The sequence below is a fragment of the Peromyscus maniculatus genome, chromosome 6, assembly GCF_049852395.1.
Source record: "Peromyscus maniculatus bairdii isolate BWxNUB_F1_BW_parent chromosome 6, HU_Pman_BW_mat_3.1, whole genome shotgun sequence".
NCBI lineage: Eukaryota > Metazoa > Chordata > Mammalia > Rodentia > Cricetidae > Peromyscus > Peromyscus maniculatus.
In genome coordinates, this window is record NC_134857.1 from 9,907,754 (window position 1) to 9,925,457 (window position 17,704).

The window sequence follows — 17,704 nt, forward strand, 5'->3', positions numbered from 1 at the left end:
CAGAGGATTGGATTCTGTTTGTGTTGATATAACAAAGCCCAGACTTACAACTAAAAAAAGCGTGGTTTTCTGGCTTTACTTATGTTTTAGGTAGAAGCTTTTACAGCAAGAATTCAACTACTGAAGTTCATTTCCTGCCTTTAATTCTAAACGAGCAATTTGCTGATAATTTCCTGTCTACATTTTCATAAAGTAGAAAGAACAGGACTGGCTAAGCTTAATGTTTCAATGACCAAATAAACTTCAGCGAGGAGAGTTGAGGAAGTGAGACAACTATCTGGAGACTCGTCCTATGATTATAAAATCTCTAAATACTATTTACCTCCTCGAATGCTTGAAAATATTCTGAAGGCCTTAATGATTACGCCTTTGACCCCCAAACAAACAGAGCACCGTGGCTTTGTCTCAATGGACCCAGAGCAATTAAAGTCAAGGGGTATGAATCCACTGAACTGTGCACCATTCCAAGATAGATGAAGGAAAAGTAGCCCCAAGCTTGGTTTCAACCAGTCCCCAATTTGTACCCTACATCTTTTTTTTTTCTTTGCATGAATTAGAAGTTTGCTTAATTTCTCTTTGTAGATCATACCTATATATTTATGTGTATAAACTCTTTAGAGTTAAAATTAAAGTAGAATATCACTAAAATGCACCCATCTGAAATCTAAATTGGACTGTCAATTAAAGATGAAGAATGACTTGTTATTATTGCCTTAATGTGAAGCACCCTCTTTGTCCCATTGAGATGCAATCATTTTCCATCCGAAATCCATTATGGCATCTGCAGAAGGCTTAGGAAATTTACACTCGCTGAGGCTCAGAAGAAGACCTGATCATAAAGTCCATCCATAGTAGGGACAACAGAACAAACTTTAACAAGTGCCAGCTTGTCGCACTGCCCACTTCCAGGTGCCAGCCAGGGTACAAGAAGAGGCAGATACTAATTACAAAGGGAGGTTTTTAATAGGCAGATTTAAGGGCCACAGATGAGCCCAAATCCCCTGTTTTATTATCTACCGAACACTTAGCTAATGTTTTCTCCTGTGATAAAGGCTTAAACAGTAAGCACAAATAGCACAATGAAATGGTAATACTCTCCCCGTGTGGACCTGGATTATTTCAGCCACCAGCAATGTGAGTAGCTGCAGGTGTTGCACTAAATAAAGTAATATAAAGTGTCTAAATTGCAATGGTAGAAGTACTGTTTCAAGCCCCTGTCTGCTTTTTATTAACAGTCGGATTCCTTACTATCAGCAGCCACACTGCCTCTGCGCTGTTATTCAGCAACAATATTTTGATAGGCAAAGATCTATTAAAAAATCACTGTTGATATTTTGTGACCATAGTCATTTCAGAGTTGAATAAGCATTCAATCTTCTCACAGAAGGGGAGAACGTAAACTTGTGATTCAGGAAAAGAGGAAGCCAGAGGTTACAGAGGTGCAGAGGCCACGTAGAATGAAACAGACCCCCTCCATCAAGTCGAAAGCTTGGCAGCCTAACTAGAAACAGACCAACCCTAAATCTTAAGGTTCATGAGCTCTTAGTAACATAATTAACTGAAATAAAACTAATATTCCCGTGTTGAGTTTCACCTTAACAGACATCAGCAGCTCCAAGGAACCACACCAGGGACTCGAAGAAGTAGGAATGAGAAAGTACATGCCTTGTTTAGGGAATGTGTCTTATGGTAAGAGGAAGCATTCTCTAACACATCCACAAAGTTTCTGAAGTGGAGAAAGGCTGTGTATACAAAGAGCATGTCACATTTACCTCCTCTTTCTACCGTGAAGCATCACTTTGGAGGGAAGGTGGGGGTCACTCGTGTGAAATGTCAGACAGAGGAGAGCTCAAGATGTCCACTGCATCTGTTCTTAAGAAAGGAAACCATAATATCCAGGGGAAAAAATGTCGAACAGGAAATGTCTGACCAATGTTGCATCACAAGATATCAAAAGAATTTCACTTTGGCTCATTCACTGTATCAAGTCAGGACATTCTTGATTTTTATAGTCACTGAGCTCCTACAAAATGAACTAAGAAAAAAATTAGTGATATCAAAATGTTTCTAAAAGTTTCCAATGTCTGAAATAGAGAGGGGAAAAAAGCCTTCTCTTAGGAAGAAATGCAGAGTGTTAGTTCTGAGGGACTAGATAAACAACATCAGTATCTGTGGATAGCATTCAGGAAATTCCATTTATCTGATGAGCTGTTGGCGACCTAAGCAGCGTTTCATCCCCACCCCACCCCCATTGTGCCCACAGGCTTCTCGTGCAGGAATTTTTATGCTGTTTTGCAGCAGATAGTGTATTTAGAAGTAAAGAGACTAAACAGGGCTTCTTCCTTTTCTTCAAATTGATGTCATTTATACCTCAGCCCAGGAAGTCCACAAATTCAGTCTCTAACTGGGAGGGTTTTTGTCACAGGACTGCCTGGGGCCATCAGCCCTGGTTTCTTTTCTGTTTTTTTTTTTTTTTTTTTTTTTTTTTTGAACAAGCTTCTCTTTTAACACTTAACACCAGGGATGATTTAACAGAAAGTGTCTCAAGTCTGAGCTACAGCCCCCTTAGACTCTACCCAAACAAAGGTACTAATGTGTGGTCAGTTTCTTGGCAGCCCCACACTCCGCTGATAACGTTCCTGTTTGGTATTCTCCAAGGAGTCAGCTGCTGGAAGCGGCTCGAACCTCATCCCTTGCTGCTCCGGGTGCGGGCGATGCTCCGACTGCACGGCGCCAACCACAACATGCTACCCACCGTGAGAGAGCAGGACGCGGGCCGCTCTAGTCAGGACTTATCGTCTATCATACTGATTGACGAAACCAAGAGTGAGCAGAAAAAATAAACACGAACAGAGACTGCAGTGTATGAGCCCCGTCAGCTGGGAGTTTGAGTATTTGGCCTTGGCGATCGCACTCTCCTGGTAGGTTATCTTTCCCTTGTGCTATCATTTATCATAACTTTGAGGGCCAGGGGGAGAAACAAACCTTGGACTTTTCTATTGGTTGCATTCATTAGACTGCTTTCTTTTTAATCCCCCCACCCCTGCGCACTCTTCCCTTCCCCCCACATAATAATCTCATCCTTTTAGATACTCCCCGAAGAACAAGGGTAAAATGAAATCGAAACATGGTTCTTGCCTTCTACTCCTGCTCCACATAGATCATTGCAAGCAATTAACCTTTGTTAGTCCATCAAAATCTAGAATGCAAACATACATGTCAGTTTACTTCAGTCGGGCCCAGTAATAAATCTGCACCCCTAACAACCAGGCCCAGCTAAGCATCTTGGATGTTGTTCAGTCACTTGGATAGCTGGTGTCTTCCTTCTTAAGTAAGGGCACTTGACTTTTTCAGGCACAAACCATGTTTCGTATTGGCCTTGACAGCCACTATAAAGTACCCCCCAAGTGTGAGTAACAAAGATGATTTGTATGTGGCTCACAGTCCTCCAGGGTTCCAATAGCTTTCTCATTCCAGCCCAGAAACATGGAACACAGGGTAGCTGGTTAAAGCTGATACAAGCGTTTCTTCTCTCAGCAGGCTATTCTTGCATAACCATTTATTTTGCCGAGTTTTAAAGTGCCTGAAGGATTTAATTATGTACATAGACAACCCTTATAAACTCTATTCTAGGGTTTTTATTGACTTTTGTGCTGGGCAGCTCTTAGGCATTTCAATTAAGTGTTTTTATAAGAAAAACGACAATATTGTAAAAAAAAAAATTCTTTATAGATATTCCCAAGCAGGTTTGGTCTCCCATCTGATTGAATAAACCATTTAATTGACAAAAAAAAAAAAAAAAAAAAAAAAAAAAGTTGCAGGCTAATTTGAGGTTTAGTTTTTATTTAATTTAATTTTTTTACTTTGGGGTTTATTTTGGGGAAATAGAGGGTCAGGTACCACACAGGTACAGGAAAATGGACCTACCAATACCAGTGGGATGACAGGCAGGAAACATGCCAAAACTGCTTGGAAAAATACTTGAAACGCCACAAGACTACCTGTTATTAGGAGTCTAAACTCAGGAGAGCAAAGACTCAACTGTGAGATTTTGCATGTCCCCCTTAACAAGTGCAGAATAATATATTGCCAAATTCATTTGGAGCACCGTCTGACAGACCTACCCCTCCAAAGTCTGCAGGAGACCCCAAAGCCGCCTTTGTCTGCCGTCTTCAATTGCAGGGCTCAAGTATTTACAAGAGTTCTGCAAACCTGCCTTCATTATGATGTGGGATATTTCAGTCCCAGCAGGTGGCCAACAGGAGACCAGACCTGCCCGTGAAATATGTAATACTTTTTCATATACTTTAACCAGAACTGTGCCCTCCACAACTCTCCCAACTGTTAATTTCCCTTTCTCCACTTAATCTCCTCAGCAAGTCATGAGCTTGCATTAAAATCTACCTAAAACATTTCACCCACAGGCAATGTAATTCTGAAACAAGCAACCAACATTTCACAGCTCTGGATAATAGATTAATTTGAACCTAATGTTGCTGTCGTTTACTGCCCCAAATGTTCTGGTGTAGACATAGCCTTGGGGCATGGTGCTGTGGCATGCACCACTGTGGGAGCCGGAGCTACAGTTGGCTTAACATCTGTGCATCACATTTGCCATGCGCCTCATTATCCTGCACCCCACTGTGCCTACCTGTCCCCCTCAGCTTCTTAGCCACAGGCGATCAAAAATTTTCCCCGCCAACTAAGAATCTTTGTTCTCCTTCTCACTTACTAAATTTTTGTAAGACCTCTGCACCCAAGCCCTGGGGATTCAGTCCATGTGAACAGCCCAGGCCCTTTTAATTCTTAGTTCTCCATTAGGGAAAGGAAAACTAGAGCACTGAGTTTCGGACATGCCATTGCAAAAGCTGGACCATTTGTAGAACTCTGTAGCTGAGTGGAGGTGCTGAATAACACACAGTGATGCTGGTTTTGACTTGAACAAGTTTGGTTAGCTTCAGTTATCTATAAACGATGAAAGAGAATCTTCCCGTGCCAGAGTGAAGAGAGAAGAGAACATGAAATCCCGTCATGGAAAATCATGATTGTTACATCAAACATTAAAATAAAATATCTTTAACTGTGTATATGGAGCCAACATTTCAGAGTTCACTGCCACAGACAGTATATAGACAGACAGACAGATATAATACCCCCACACACAGATTATTAAAAACTGAGGCTCAAAAAATATGTGTAGAATAAATAGGCCAAACAGATGCTTAAATATGAACCTTGCTTAAGCAATAAAAGAAGAGTTTTCCATTGGAAGGCTTTCCACAAACATTTAATGAAAGAAAGAATAAAGGTTAGGTCGCTTAAAGTAATTTAAGTATGTAAAACAGTGATATTAGTAATTAATGTTATAAAACATAAGCATTGGCAATAACATTCGCCATAATTAAATATGTAAAAAACAACATAATGGTTACACTAGCATTAACTTGGGGATGCCAACCATCCTTGATACTCTAAGATACAAAACAAAATTCTCAGAGGAGCTAGTTTCAAAAAGGTCAAAGCTGTGATTAATACATTTTAAACCATTAACTGTGCATTATATTTGATACACTGGATTTAAGTGGAATGTTTAGTTTACTTAATTATATGATAGAGGAGTATTTTGCTGCAGATGAAAGGAATCAGTTTTCAATGATCCTTTCCATAGAGCTAATCATTAAAAAAAAAAAAAAAAAAAAAAACTATATCAGATTCAAATAATTTCCACAAACCATGATTCGGATTCCTAATCCATAGAAGAGAACAAAACTGAAGTCTTGAGAGAATTTTTCTCAGTCTTTCCTCATGTAAAAACATAGTTCATTCCAGAAACTGGATTGGATTTCCATGCTTCACACATAATCCTCACCATCTATACAGGGCAGAGCAGTGAGTCTTGCACATTTCATTATATGCTTGAATTCATTTACCCTATATGGAATTTGTTACCTTTACAATAAAAAAGTCGCTATTCATTATTGAGAGTGGACAGACGGAACATGTTCGACTTGAGACATCAATAAGAAGAGAGGGGAACTTAGAATCCATGTGGCACAGCCTCCTCCATCTGGAGTTCCCTGTGTGTCTGCCAAGACTTTTTTTTTCCAAATAAAAGTCAACGTTTCTCTTTGGAGTAAATGGAACGTTCTCTCAGATATTGACCCTGATTCTGATTTATACATAACAAGCAAGAATGCAATTAAACTATGATATTTTCTGAGGCTAATCCATATCAGAAGAGAAACTTTTGAGGCTAATTTGGAAAAAAAAAATATTAGAACTACTCTTTTTTTTTTTTAAGTGTTGTCAGGTCAACAAAATAGTTCTTGCTTTGATAGATCATAAAGGCAATTGAGGAAGCTATTTTGTCCTCTTAGAAAAACATTAAACATTCTATACTACAAAATTAAACCATAAAGTGACTGGTGATTTAAAGTGGGGTTACTATGCTTCCCCCACTTTAAAAAAAAACTCTAGAAATCAACAGATGAGGTCAGATACCTAAAGGATGGCGCTGGGTCCACAATTCCATCCTAAACTTCAGCTGCTAGACCTGTTTGCTAAGACAGGGTCTACGAGACTGTGATCAGTTAAATGCTTTCCTATCTCTACAAGTTAATGAAATACTCTCAACTGCACATGGAAGCTTGATGTGGGCTTTCCATGCATTTGCATCTCTTCTTGAGTCTTTGTTCCTTACTCTGTTATTCTTTCCATTAAATACTTCATTATATAAAAGTCATTGAGGCTGTTTTGTTTTTTATTGGGCTTGCTTCAGGCCCTATGTGAGAGGACACACAGCCCTTCCTCTTAGAGTGATCAACTATTAAAAGAGATCCTAGCTGGGAATATGAATCCCCTAGCCAGTTCTTCTAAGACAGACAAAGTACTTCAATGCAGTAGTGGAACATGTTTTAAATTCATTTCTCATAATTATATCTGAAATTATAGCAATCTAAGCAGTACATGTGAATATTCACTAAACAATTCCTAGTCTTGACTCCAAATAACTTTTTTTAAAAAACTTACAATACCACTAACCTATATTCAGTCTGAATCTTTGAACACCAAGACCATATCTACACAAAAAATATTTTTTATCAAAATTACATTGTTAAAATGTGGTAGAAGGTAAAGAGTGGAGCCCAGTTAGTAAACTGTCTGCAGATCATGTGCCAGAGACTTGGGTGCAGTCTCTAGCATAGCATAAACTGAGCATGGTGGCCCATGTCTGTAATCCCAGCAACTCAGTACGTATAAAGGCAGAAAGATGAGAAGTACAAGCTCAAAACCAAGAAAAACATGGGAAAATTAGGTTGAACTGGATCCTGGGTCAATACAACATGAGTTGGGTAACATTTGCCAAACTACTCAATTTCCTTAACTCTGAAAACAAATTATATACTACATAACCTATAGGCTCCTTCTAAAAATTAAATAAGATAATGTGTTTAAGAGTTAGGATAATAATTGATACCATGTAAAATACATTAGCTATTTTTTATATAAGTACTTGAAAATTATAAACTTAAATGAAATCACATTAACATTATCTGTGGAAATCAACTCAGATCAATTAATCCGAATCTCAAGGGGGTAATTATAATTTGTAGCCTAAAGTGACAACCATTGGTGAAGTCATTAGAGTTCAGCAACTGGGTGGCCCCTGTTTTCTGGTCATTTGACTAGGTCTTCCCAAGGAAAAAGCCTGGTTTGATGATTTCCACACAGTCAGTGCTTTATTATCAAGCAAAACAAAAAACTTCCCAACCTACCTCTTAGTTTTCATTGAATAAATTCTTAGAGTGACATTGTACACCTGGTATGTATAATCTGTTCTAGGATGTACTTCTGGACATTGCTTGGGGATGAATTATTACTTCCCCAAATAAATATGATTATATGTTAATCCTCACCACCTTAGAGTTGGTATTTATTTGGAGACTAGACATATAAAATGATTACTTAAAATAAGACCAATTAAATAGACCATGGATTCCATTGGCTAGTGTCCTAAATGATGAAATAGAAAATGTGATAGTGGTGGTATGCATGCATAAAGAAAGGCCATGTGGCAAGGTCATAGTATGTAGCAGGTGACCTTCAAATCCAGGAGAGAAGCTTCAGAAGAGACCTTGGTTAAACTATGTAGTCTATAGCAGTTTATTATAGCAGTACTGCCCAACCAATACAAGGAGTTTTCTATTCATTTGGACCATCTATACGTAGAGGCCCGGGATTCTCTTCCTCTCCTAAATGTCTTCCTTCCATTTATTCACGTCTCAAAGCCAACATAACAGAGATTTCTTAGGCTAAGAATTAACCAAAGTCCCTATGTTTACCTAACACTTATTATGTAACTGGCATAATTCTTGAATTAATGAGTGAATGAATGAATAGGAGGAAAAAAACCTATCAAGTCAAATGAATAAAAACTGCTTACAGAAAATGGGAGAGAAGTCCAACAAGATGGCCCAGCAGGAAAAAGTACGTTCTGTGTTAAGTCTGATGACCTGAATCATATACTCAGAAGCCATGGCAGAAGGAGAGAACCCACTCCCAAAGTTTAACTCTGACCTCTGTATGCATGCCATGGCGCGCGCACACACACATACACACTCTCACTCACTCACTCACTCACTCACTCACTCACTCACTCACTCACTCACTCATTCACTCACTCACTCACTCACACATAATAATAAATAAAATATAAATCTATTGTTTTAAATGGAGAGAGAAATTGCCCTGACACAGAACCACTCTGACCTCCTATGTCCCCATGCTGGACATCGAGCACCACTATCTAGTGTCATTGATAAGCAAAGTATGCCTACAGAAATCTCTGCAGCAAATACCAGATTATCGGGCCATTCCATGATTTCTGGACTATCATGACCAATTCCATCAACAAAACAAGAAAGTATTGTTTGTCTAAGTTCAATCTATCTACCTCACCTCCCTTCCTTGTGCAGAGGCATGGCTCCTCTAATTCAGACCAGTCATGTCTTACCTACTTTGGGGACTTAAAATGGTATTACTGAGGTTTGCATAGCTATTCTAATATGGCAATGAGCTTTAAAACTTCAGTTCCTAAAGATCCTTTGTTAAATGGTGTCATTCAGTCATAAAATGTGATAGAATCTAGACTCTGATGCTATGGGATTATGAAATTGTTGATACACAAAAGCATCTGGGCATAGTGGCTTAGAATGCAGTTTGGAGGACAAATGTGAACGCCAGCATGCCACACCAGCATTGTGGGCATTTGGAGTCCTATCACTCATCCATGGCACCAAGAGTCAGGGGCTGGTTCTCAGGGGTTCCTCCTAATGAAAGAATCATGAATTAGGAAAAATCAACCAATTAAATCTCATGCCCTCTCCCTTCCCATAACCTACAGAACTGAGTTTGCAAAGCCTGGTTCAAGAATTGTTTTTAAAATCCAAGAAAGCATCATGAGCCGACGTCTCACTTTTTATTGACTTCAGCTCTGCATATGATTAAGCACAAACTTGCAAAGAATTACCCACAGTACCAACCCAGTGAAGCCGTTCTCAAACTTGCACGAGCCAGGAATATTTGGAAGGGAAGTCGGGACTGGCGACCTGAAGCCCACTCCCCTGGGTCAGTGCATGCTGGGAGGGGAAATGAGCTACAGAGCAGACAATTTTCAGCATCACTGGTTTTACTTTCTTTACCAGGCTCATGAAAACACACTGACAAAACAAAGGACACAAAATTAATGACCCATGCGTTTTGTCAATTGACTCTTAGTAGCAGTGGCCAGTTCACCTTAATTTTTTTGCTCACATTGAACATGTAGCCCAAGGCATTGGTTAAGGTTCACTTAAGAATTCTTCAAAGGCATCACTTGGTTTTCATTAATTTGTTAACTGTACCTTCTCCTTTCTGCTAAGGAGCCCATATACCAAAAGCAGACCTTTATGCAAAATTTCACAAAGCAAAAGGCATATGTTTGACCAATCTGCCGCCTTCTTCTTCTTCTTCTTCTTCTTCTTCTTCTTCTTCTTCTTCTTCTTCTTCTTCTTCTTCTTCTTCTTCTTCTTCTTCCTCTTGAGTAATTATTTCCTAACCTCAAATATTAAGGTATGCACATCGTATATTTCTAGCATTTAAAATATACTTAAACATGATTTCTCGGAAACCCGTGTCAATTCTCAGTTAGGGATAAGCAACAATGCAGCTAATTACTTTTGTGAATGATCATTTCCTATTTATTCCTTTGGTCTTTGACCATGATTCCTGATGACATTCAATCTGAGTACATATGAAATGTGGCTAACTTAATAAAACTGAAGGTTTGAGAAGCAATATGAATTTTTAAAAAGGCATAAAACTAATTTTATATTATGTATCTATTAAAAGATTATACCACATTTAAGATGCTAATTTTTGTAATGAAATTTTACTTAGTGGACACTTTGATAATATAGCATTTTTGTTCTATCGACCAATGGCCACAAAGAAAGTTTGTCTTCATAAATGCCTCTTTGGCGAAATTAGCTGAAACACAGAAGTTTTCAGAAAACACTTAAGCAGTGAGTACAAAGCACCAGTGGTGGGATATGAATCCTCTTTATCAAATTCAGAACTAGAATACAATGATGAAGTAAGAGTTCCTTTCAAGCCTGAAAGGAAGCTAATTGTCTGAACATTTCTACCCATAGGAAGCAACCTCATGGGGGGTCTTAAGTATAAAGCAATTTGCCATGAGGACAAAGGAAAGGATGCCATAAAGTAAACATACCATTCCTTCCTACCAACTCCCCTTTATAAACTATGATAGCAATGTTGGGTTGTTGTAACTTCACATTAGTTGGATCTGTCAGCTATGAAACTTTACTTTAGAAAAAAGGTTGAAAAGGTAGTCTTAGCCAGGGAGTTTATCAAATTGAACAAATCTTTGTTTAGGTATCTCTCAGTTCTATGTGCCAAGGTCTATTCCCAGACAGACATGCCAAGCTGCCAATGACTTCAGCTCCAAAGAGCTCTTTTTTCTCTCTTTTTAAGTTCAGTCCACAAGAGCCTCACTCATTCCTGTTTTAGAAGTTGCCAGAACCCTGCTCATATCCTGTGTAGCCCAGTGGGAGAGAAGCCACATCATATGAAACCCTGTCGGACATATAAATGGAGTCTTGGCCAACTGTCTCCAGCATAAGGTGTAGACAGCACCACAGAGGGCCTTGAAACTCTTGAGTACATACATAACCAAAATGAGACATATCTTCTGACTGCCTAGAAAATCAAGTGGGACTCACTCACCAAAACTTCTTTTAACTATGGTACATGTGTACACTTCAGGGAAGTTCTCATTACTCAGAACACCGACTTGCTGCTTCTTTGTCTTCAGTGAAATAGAGGGAATAAAAGATAACTTAAACTCATATCTATTGACTCTTTCAAGGCTTTTCCATAGCTTTTAGACACACATTTACTTTGTATGGATTGTGATGAGAGATGTACATAAAGTTGCTCTTGATAAGAGCTAGATATAAAATAGTTCTAACCAAATAATTATCCATTTATAAAAAAATACAATTAATTTAAAAGAGATAGCTCTGGGCAAGATGGGGTAGTAATCTACTTGTAAAAACAGCCTGTTAAAATACTTCCATCAAACTTCCATCCATACCCACAAGAACTTTGATTTATTATGTTTGAAAACTATAAATCAATTGGATAGAAAATTTTTACAAAGTGAGTTTTAAGCTTTAAGCTTTTAGAAGAGGAACAAGTGCAAGATCAAAAGGTGATCATAATATCATAATAATAACGGTGTATGTGCCAGGTATCAGAAAGCAACAGAGTCAAGGTGTCTGATAGAGTAGAAAATAGACAGTTGGGGTCTCCAGTGAGGTGGCTCAAGGAATAAAATGCTTGACAATCAAGCTTGATGACCTCAGTTTAATTCCCAGAATATGTGATAGAAGAAAATTAACTGTGGAAAGTTGTCCTCTGAATTCCACACATGCACCAGGGCATGCATGTACATTCTCTCTCTCTCTCTCTCTCTCTCTCTCTCTCTCTCTCTCTCTCTCTCTCTCTCTCTCTCTCTCAATATGTATATATATATGTCTCTGTCACTCTCTCTCTCTCTTTCCTCTCTTGCTCCTGTTCCCTCTCCCTCTCACAAATAATAATGACTAAAATCATCTTTTTTAAAATGAGGAAGAGAGTTATAAAATATGCCCAAGCACATATTAACATGAAATGGTATACTGTCATATAACAACATATTAAAATAAAGCATCACTTAAATAGTTAAACTTTTTGGTAAACTTTTGCTTAAACTTGTATAATGTTATAAACATTTAGCTTATTAACATAATACCCATTGGATTTCTTCACTAGTAAAAATCTCCTACTTGGAAATTTTATCACAAGAAAGTTGTTGACAAAGTGTGGAGCTCTAGGCTTATTCATTAAGCTAGCTGGCTCACAGTACAACTAGAAGATGATACACAGCAAATTCAGGTGCCATCTATGGTCCTGGAAAAGCCGCATCAAAGGCTTTTGTAGTCATCAGGCTAGCAGATGGCTAATGCCAGGTATGGTTTGCATTTGTTCAGTGTCTTAATCTAGTCTCAAACTTTGGATTTGGCAAAACTAAAACCACATTTTGCCAAATACTTTCCTCTTAATTTCTAAGCCCATGTGTATTTTCAGTGAAATTTAATACATATGTTTCTTATTCTTTTATACTTAACTCATCAAATATTTTTCTGTAAGAGCCATTTGACATTCAAAAGCTTGGTGAGTCTCTCTCTCTCTCTCTCTCTCTCTCTCTCTCTCTCTCTCTCTCTCTCTCTCTCTCTCTCACACACACACACACACACACACACACACACACACACACACACACACACACACACACAAAACTGGAGACATGTACCTCTTAAGAAAATAACTAAAAGTTCTTAGCTTCTCCTCCATCAAGATAGGAAGCTGTTGTCTGCCAAGTACCACGGGATGGGAATATGAACACTGCATGTTAATCCAATGCCAAAAAGACTGAATTTGATTGGAAATTATAACTATACAAAAGTGCCCACTCTTTCTTAAAGTGGTTTTCTGAATGTGTTTGTGCCTAGAAAATGATGGATGTGCTGTAAACTGAGTACAATGAGCCTAGTTTAAGCTCCCAGTAAGAGGAGCAAGGCAATTTTCTTCAGCATTTAACCCGAGTGATTCTCCATAGAGCCTCTGTTGCTTATCTCCCCTAAGTTATTAGACTTCATTTTCTAAACATCATTTGGAATGTATATCAATAAAAAATATTATCAGGAGCTTAGAGTTACATGGTTTATAAAACATTTGGATGTATTTACACAACATATACTTATTTTTTAATTTGTTATGAGATACATTAATACACACTTCCTAGTGTCTTCTGATTTTTGTGTATTTTTAGAATACTTTTCTGGGAGGAAAATAAAAACAAAGTTAATTCTTGACATGAATTAAATTGAATGTCAATGTATAAAGCCAGCATAAACACACAAAATGAATCCTTAGAGCAATTAAATAATCCACTCTACTCACATTTTGTAGTTCTTTGTACACTAATTATATCTAACACATTTAGGCTTGAGAGGTACTCAACCTGTTCTTACTTGATTACATTGGGTTTATTCCAGTGGTGTAAATTATGAGTCATATTGTGATTATCTAAAAAATAATTACGTAGTAATTCTTATAAAATAAGGCTTTCTTGTCAAAGTCACTTACATCACTCTTTCCTCATAAAGTCATTTAGTGCCATCTTTCAATCAGTTTAGTTTCTCTGTCTTATCATGATCATTGACGTATAACTTTTACAGCATAACGTTTCAGAGGAGGAAAGAAAACATTATAGTTAACACCTGTAATCAGCTGAAAGGTGTAGCTGAGAAGCAAGTGCAAGGCTGAAATTTATAGTTTGAGGCCTTATGAGCATATGTAAGCTCCTTTCACAAACGTTACCATTTGAGTACATAGTACAGATTTGACCCCAACCCAGGGCCTGAGTTTGTTTTTGTCCAGCTTCATTTTCTGAGAATATCAAGCTAAAAGATGTCCCAATAATCTTTTCAACTCCAAGTAGCCAACACTAACTCATTCATTCACCAGAGAGGTAATGGCATCCTCCCAGTGACAGTTACTGCCACTTGGAATTTGCCCTTCTGGTGGTTCTGCAACCTCAACAACTCATTAACTCACAGTAGAAAACTGTATGGTGGTATTTTATTTGTACTGAAATGTGATTTTATTTGCATGTTAATAAATAAAGTTGCTTGGGGGTCAGAGCTCATAGCAAGCCATAGGAGAGCTGGGCATTCGTGGCGCGCGCCTTTAATCCCAGACTTTGTAGAAGAGCTAGGTAGATCTCTGTGTGGTCAAGGATACAGCCAGCATTGGAGACACACGCCTTTAATCTCAATACCATAGAAGACCTGGAGGGCTGTACATACAGGCAGTGATGAGGCAGTCATGTGTTTGTGTTTACAACCAATGAGAAGGCAGAACAGAAAGACTATATAAAGACAAACACACAGGAAGTAGAAGAGGCTAGCTGCAGCAGGCGGTAAGGCTCTTAGCTCTGATCTCTTGGCTTTCTTCTTTGCATTGGTTCTGTGTTTCTTATTTAATAAGATGGTTGGTTACATCTACAAAACTCACTTTTTAAAAATAATTTTTATATTAAGAAAATGCATCAAATAGTAATTTCCCCAATGTGTGTGTGTGTGTGTGTGTGTGTGTGTGTGTGTGTGTGTGTGTGTGTGTGCCCACCAGTGTGGAGGACTGAAGATAACCCTGGTATTGTCCTGGTGGGCCAGAGAGCCCAGAGATCAACCTGGGACTGGGATAGGAAGCACACACTGCTATACCTGTGCTTCAGGATTTGGTTTGGTTGTTGTTATTTTATTATCTTTTTTTTTTTTAAACGTGTGGTCTGGAAGCTCAAATTCAGGTCCTTCTGCTTGCAAAGCCAGCATTTTATTTGCTCAACACCTCCATATTCCAGAGTTTTCATGGGAAATAGTTGACATTGTTCACTACAAATTCTGTTCTTAATAAAATTATACTACTGTTCTCAGATAACAACAAACATATAATATATGAGAAAAGAGAGAGATTTTTTTTACCAGTTGTCAAAAAAGAAAACAAGAGAAAATGGAAAAGATTCCAGAAGACCTGAACAGCTTTAGGGCAATAAGAATGCCAGAATAGTCAAGAAAGTACTGGTGAATGAATGCCATAGGCAGAAGGTCAGAGGAAGATCTAGAGGTGACCTTGGAGTACACCTGCCCAGTCAAGAGTAAAAGCAGGGCCCAGGATGACTTCTCCCCACAAGACACTTTCAGTGCTAACAGCAGACCATGGAGCCAGGCCAGTTTCCAGAATATTCCAAAGGTCCAGAAGCTGACTCAAAGAAAGGATGTCTCAAAGTCTTTATAGTTAGATAATCTACCCAAAGTTACACAGCTTCTCTGCACCTCACTTGCAACAGCCTTTGCAATCAAGAGGGAAGCCAAAGTCTTAGGTGGGACAAGAAAAGAAGGCTGATACTTATTAAGTATCCACAACACACAGCAGGGAAACCTCTCGTTTTGCCAACATTACTATCTTGTGAACTAAGTATTATTCTAAATTACAGGCTGGTACTACCATTCCTAGACTTATAAAATCCATTAACCAATCAGAGGACAAAGGAAATGGACACTTTGTGTCTTCTCTGGAAGATACTGTCCTCTCTGAACACTTACACAGAGACCTTCACATAGTGGCAAATAGGGAATGCAGATTCTTGGACAAACAAAAATGTGGGGACAAGATTAGTCTCACTGGTCATCCTCTTGTTTTTGTTTCCTCCCAAGGAAACTAAGTCAGGAAGCATGGAATACTTTGGTAGCAGTATGAAACTACAGGAGAAGCTCAAATAATCTGCTCTGAATTCATTCTGACAGCACAGATTTTGTTAGTCAAGTTTATTATAATCATCTAATATTTGCATCCAAATGTTGCACTGTTATGACAACCGTTTTAAAGTACTGACTCCTGTATTGTGTCGTAGACATGATAAATCCCCAGTTCCAGAAGACACCCAGCTGGTGGACCACTTCAACTGCCAAAATGATGCTTCATCATTCCCATGTCGGGCTTAGCTCCTCAGTCACAGCCTCGTCACTAATTTTTATCTCACTTTTTAAAGAATTGCTATTTTTTTCTCTGAAGTGAGACTGAAATTTTTACCCCAAAGGAATTTGTAAGTGGATAGGAGAAACACTGTATGTTCATAGCAAGTCTTTGCTTTCTCAATGAGTTGACATTATGAAAAAATTTAGATGGTTTTAAAAAAATTAATCCAAAGATATTTAACTTATTTTAAATATCCATTCTTCAAAAAATACTTAGCTTCAACTAGTTTCAAATCAAACCAATATAAATAATGGATAGAATTACTAACCTGCAGGGAATGTCATCCCAAATTTCCTGCCACTGACTGGGTAACTATAAGCATGACTGGTGTATTTACTGGAGGCAGTATATACTGTATAATGTTCCTCAAAACCTCGTGTAACTAATGCAATTTGATAACCACTCGGGTGCTACTGTGACGTAAAGGATATATTACAACTTTACCCAATTCAAACAAGAAAAAAAAATTTAAAAAGCAGTAGACCTTAATGGCCTGGTGCTCTAAACAAATATGTTGCCTGTTTAACTGAAATTATATATAAGTTATCCTGAAATGAGAATAGCTCTGTAGCATACGCATTCTTTCAAAATCATGACATGATTTTTTTTCTTTTACCAGTTTCTCCCAACAGTCCTTCCACGGGTCTCACTGCCATGGAAACTGTGCCTGTCACTCAGAAAATGTAAGGAAAGATCAAGCAAATCCAACAGTGTGGATTTCCACCTGGACAAAGATGGAACAAGCCCTAGAGATGACAGTCTTCTCCCTGGGAGATGTCGGCTGTTGGCATTGAAGTGTTTAGACTGGATCTAACAGATACGTGTAGCCATCACAGAAAATGATTTCAAACACAGGGCCAGTGAGAAGGCTCGGTGGGTAAGAGTGTGTGCTGCACAAGCCTGGCAACTTCAGTCTGACCCCAAACCCACTTTTTTTTTTTTTTTTTTTTTTTTTTTTTTTTTTTTTTTTTTTTTTTTTTGGTTTTTTTTGAGACAGGGTTTCTCTGTGTAGCTTTGCGCCTTTCCTGGAACTCACTTGGTAGCCCAGGCTGGCCTCGAACTCACAGAGATCCGCCTGCCTCTGCCTCCCGAGTGCTGGGATTAAAGGCGTGCGCCACCACCGCCCGGCTCAAACCCACTTTTAAAAAGCCAGATGCAGGAGAGTGATGTACATGGCAGCCCCAGCACCCCCAGGCAAGATGGTAAGTGTATACAGAAGAATTGGCTGGATGTTTTTAGATCAGACATCCTGGAGTACACAGCACAGGGACAGGAGAGAGAGAGAGACAGAGACAGAGACAGAGACAGAGACAGAGACAGAGACACACACATAGAGAAAGAGACAGAGACAGAGAGACAGAGAGAGACAGAGACAAAGAGACAGAGATAGAGACAGAGAGATCCTGTCTCAAAATCCATGTAGAAGAAGAAAAGCAGTTGCTGAAACGGTTTTCTAGCCTCCACAAGTACACTTTGGCAAGGAGGAGCCAGGTCTCCCTCC

The 17,704-nt window shown here is 38.6% G+C and overlaps 1 protein-coding gene and 1 long non-coding RNA gene across 12 annotated transcripts in view; one reads left to right on the forward strand and one right to left on the reverse strand.

Moving 5' to 3' along the window:
• Mecom (MDS1 and EVI1 complex locus) overlaps positions 1-17,704 on the reverse strand; it is a 562,596-nt gene that overhangs the window by 145,036 nt on the left and 399,856 nt on the right. The gene's annotated exons all lie outside the window — the stretch shown is intronic.
• LOC143273812 (uncharacterized) lies at positions 2,658-17,137 on the forward strand. The gene is made up of 2 exons (XR_013052001.1): positions 2,658-2,921; positions 16,823-17,137. It is a non-coding gene; the product is annotated as an uncharacterized LOC143273812 (long non-coding RNA).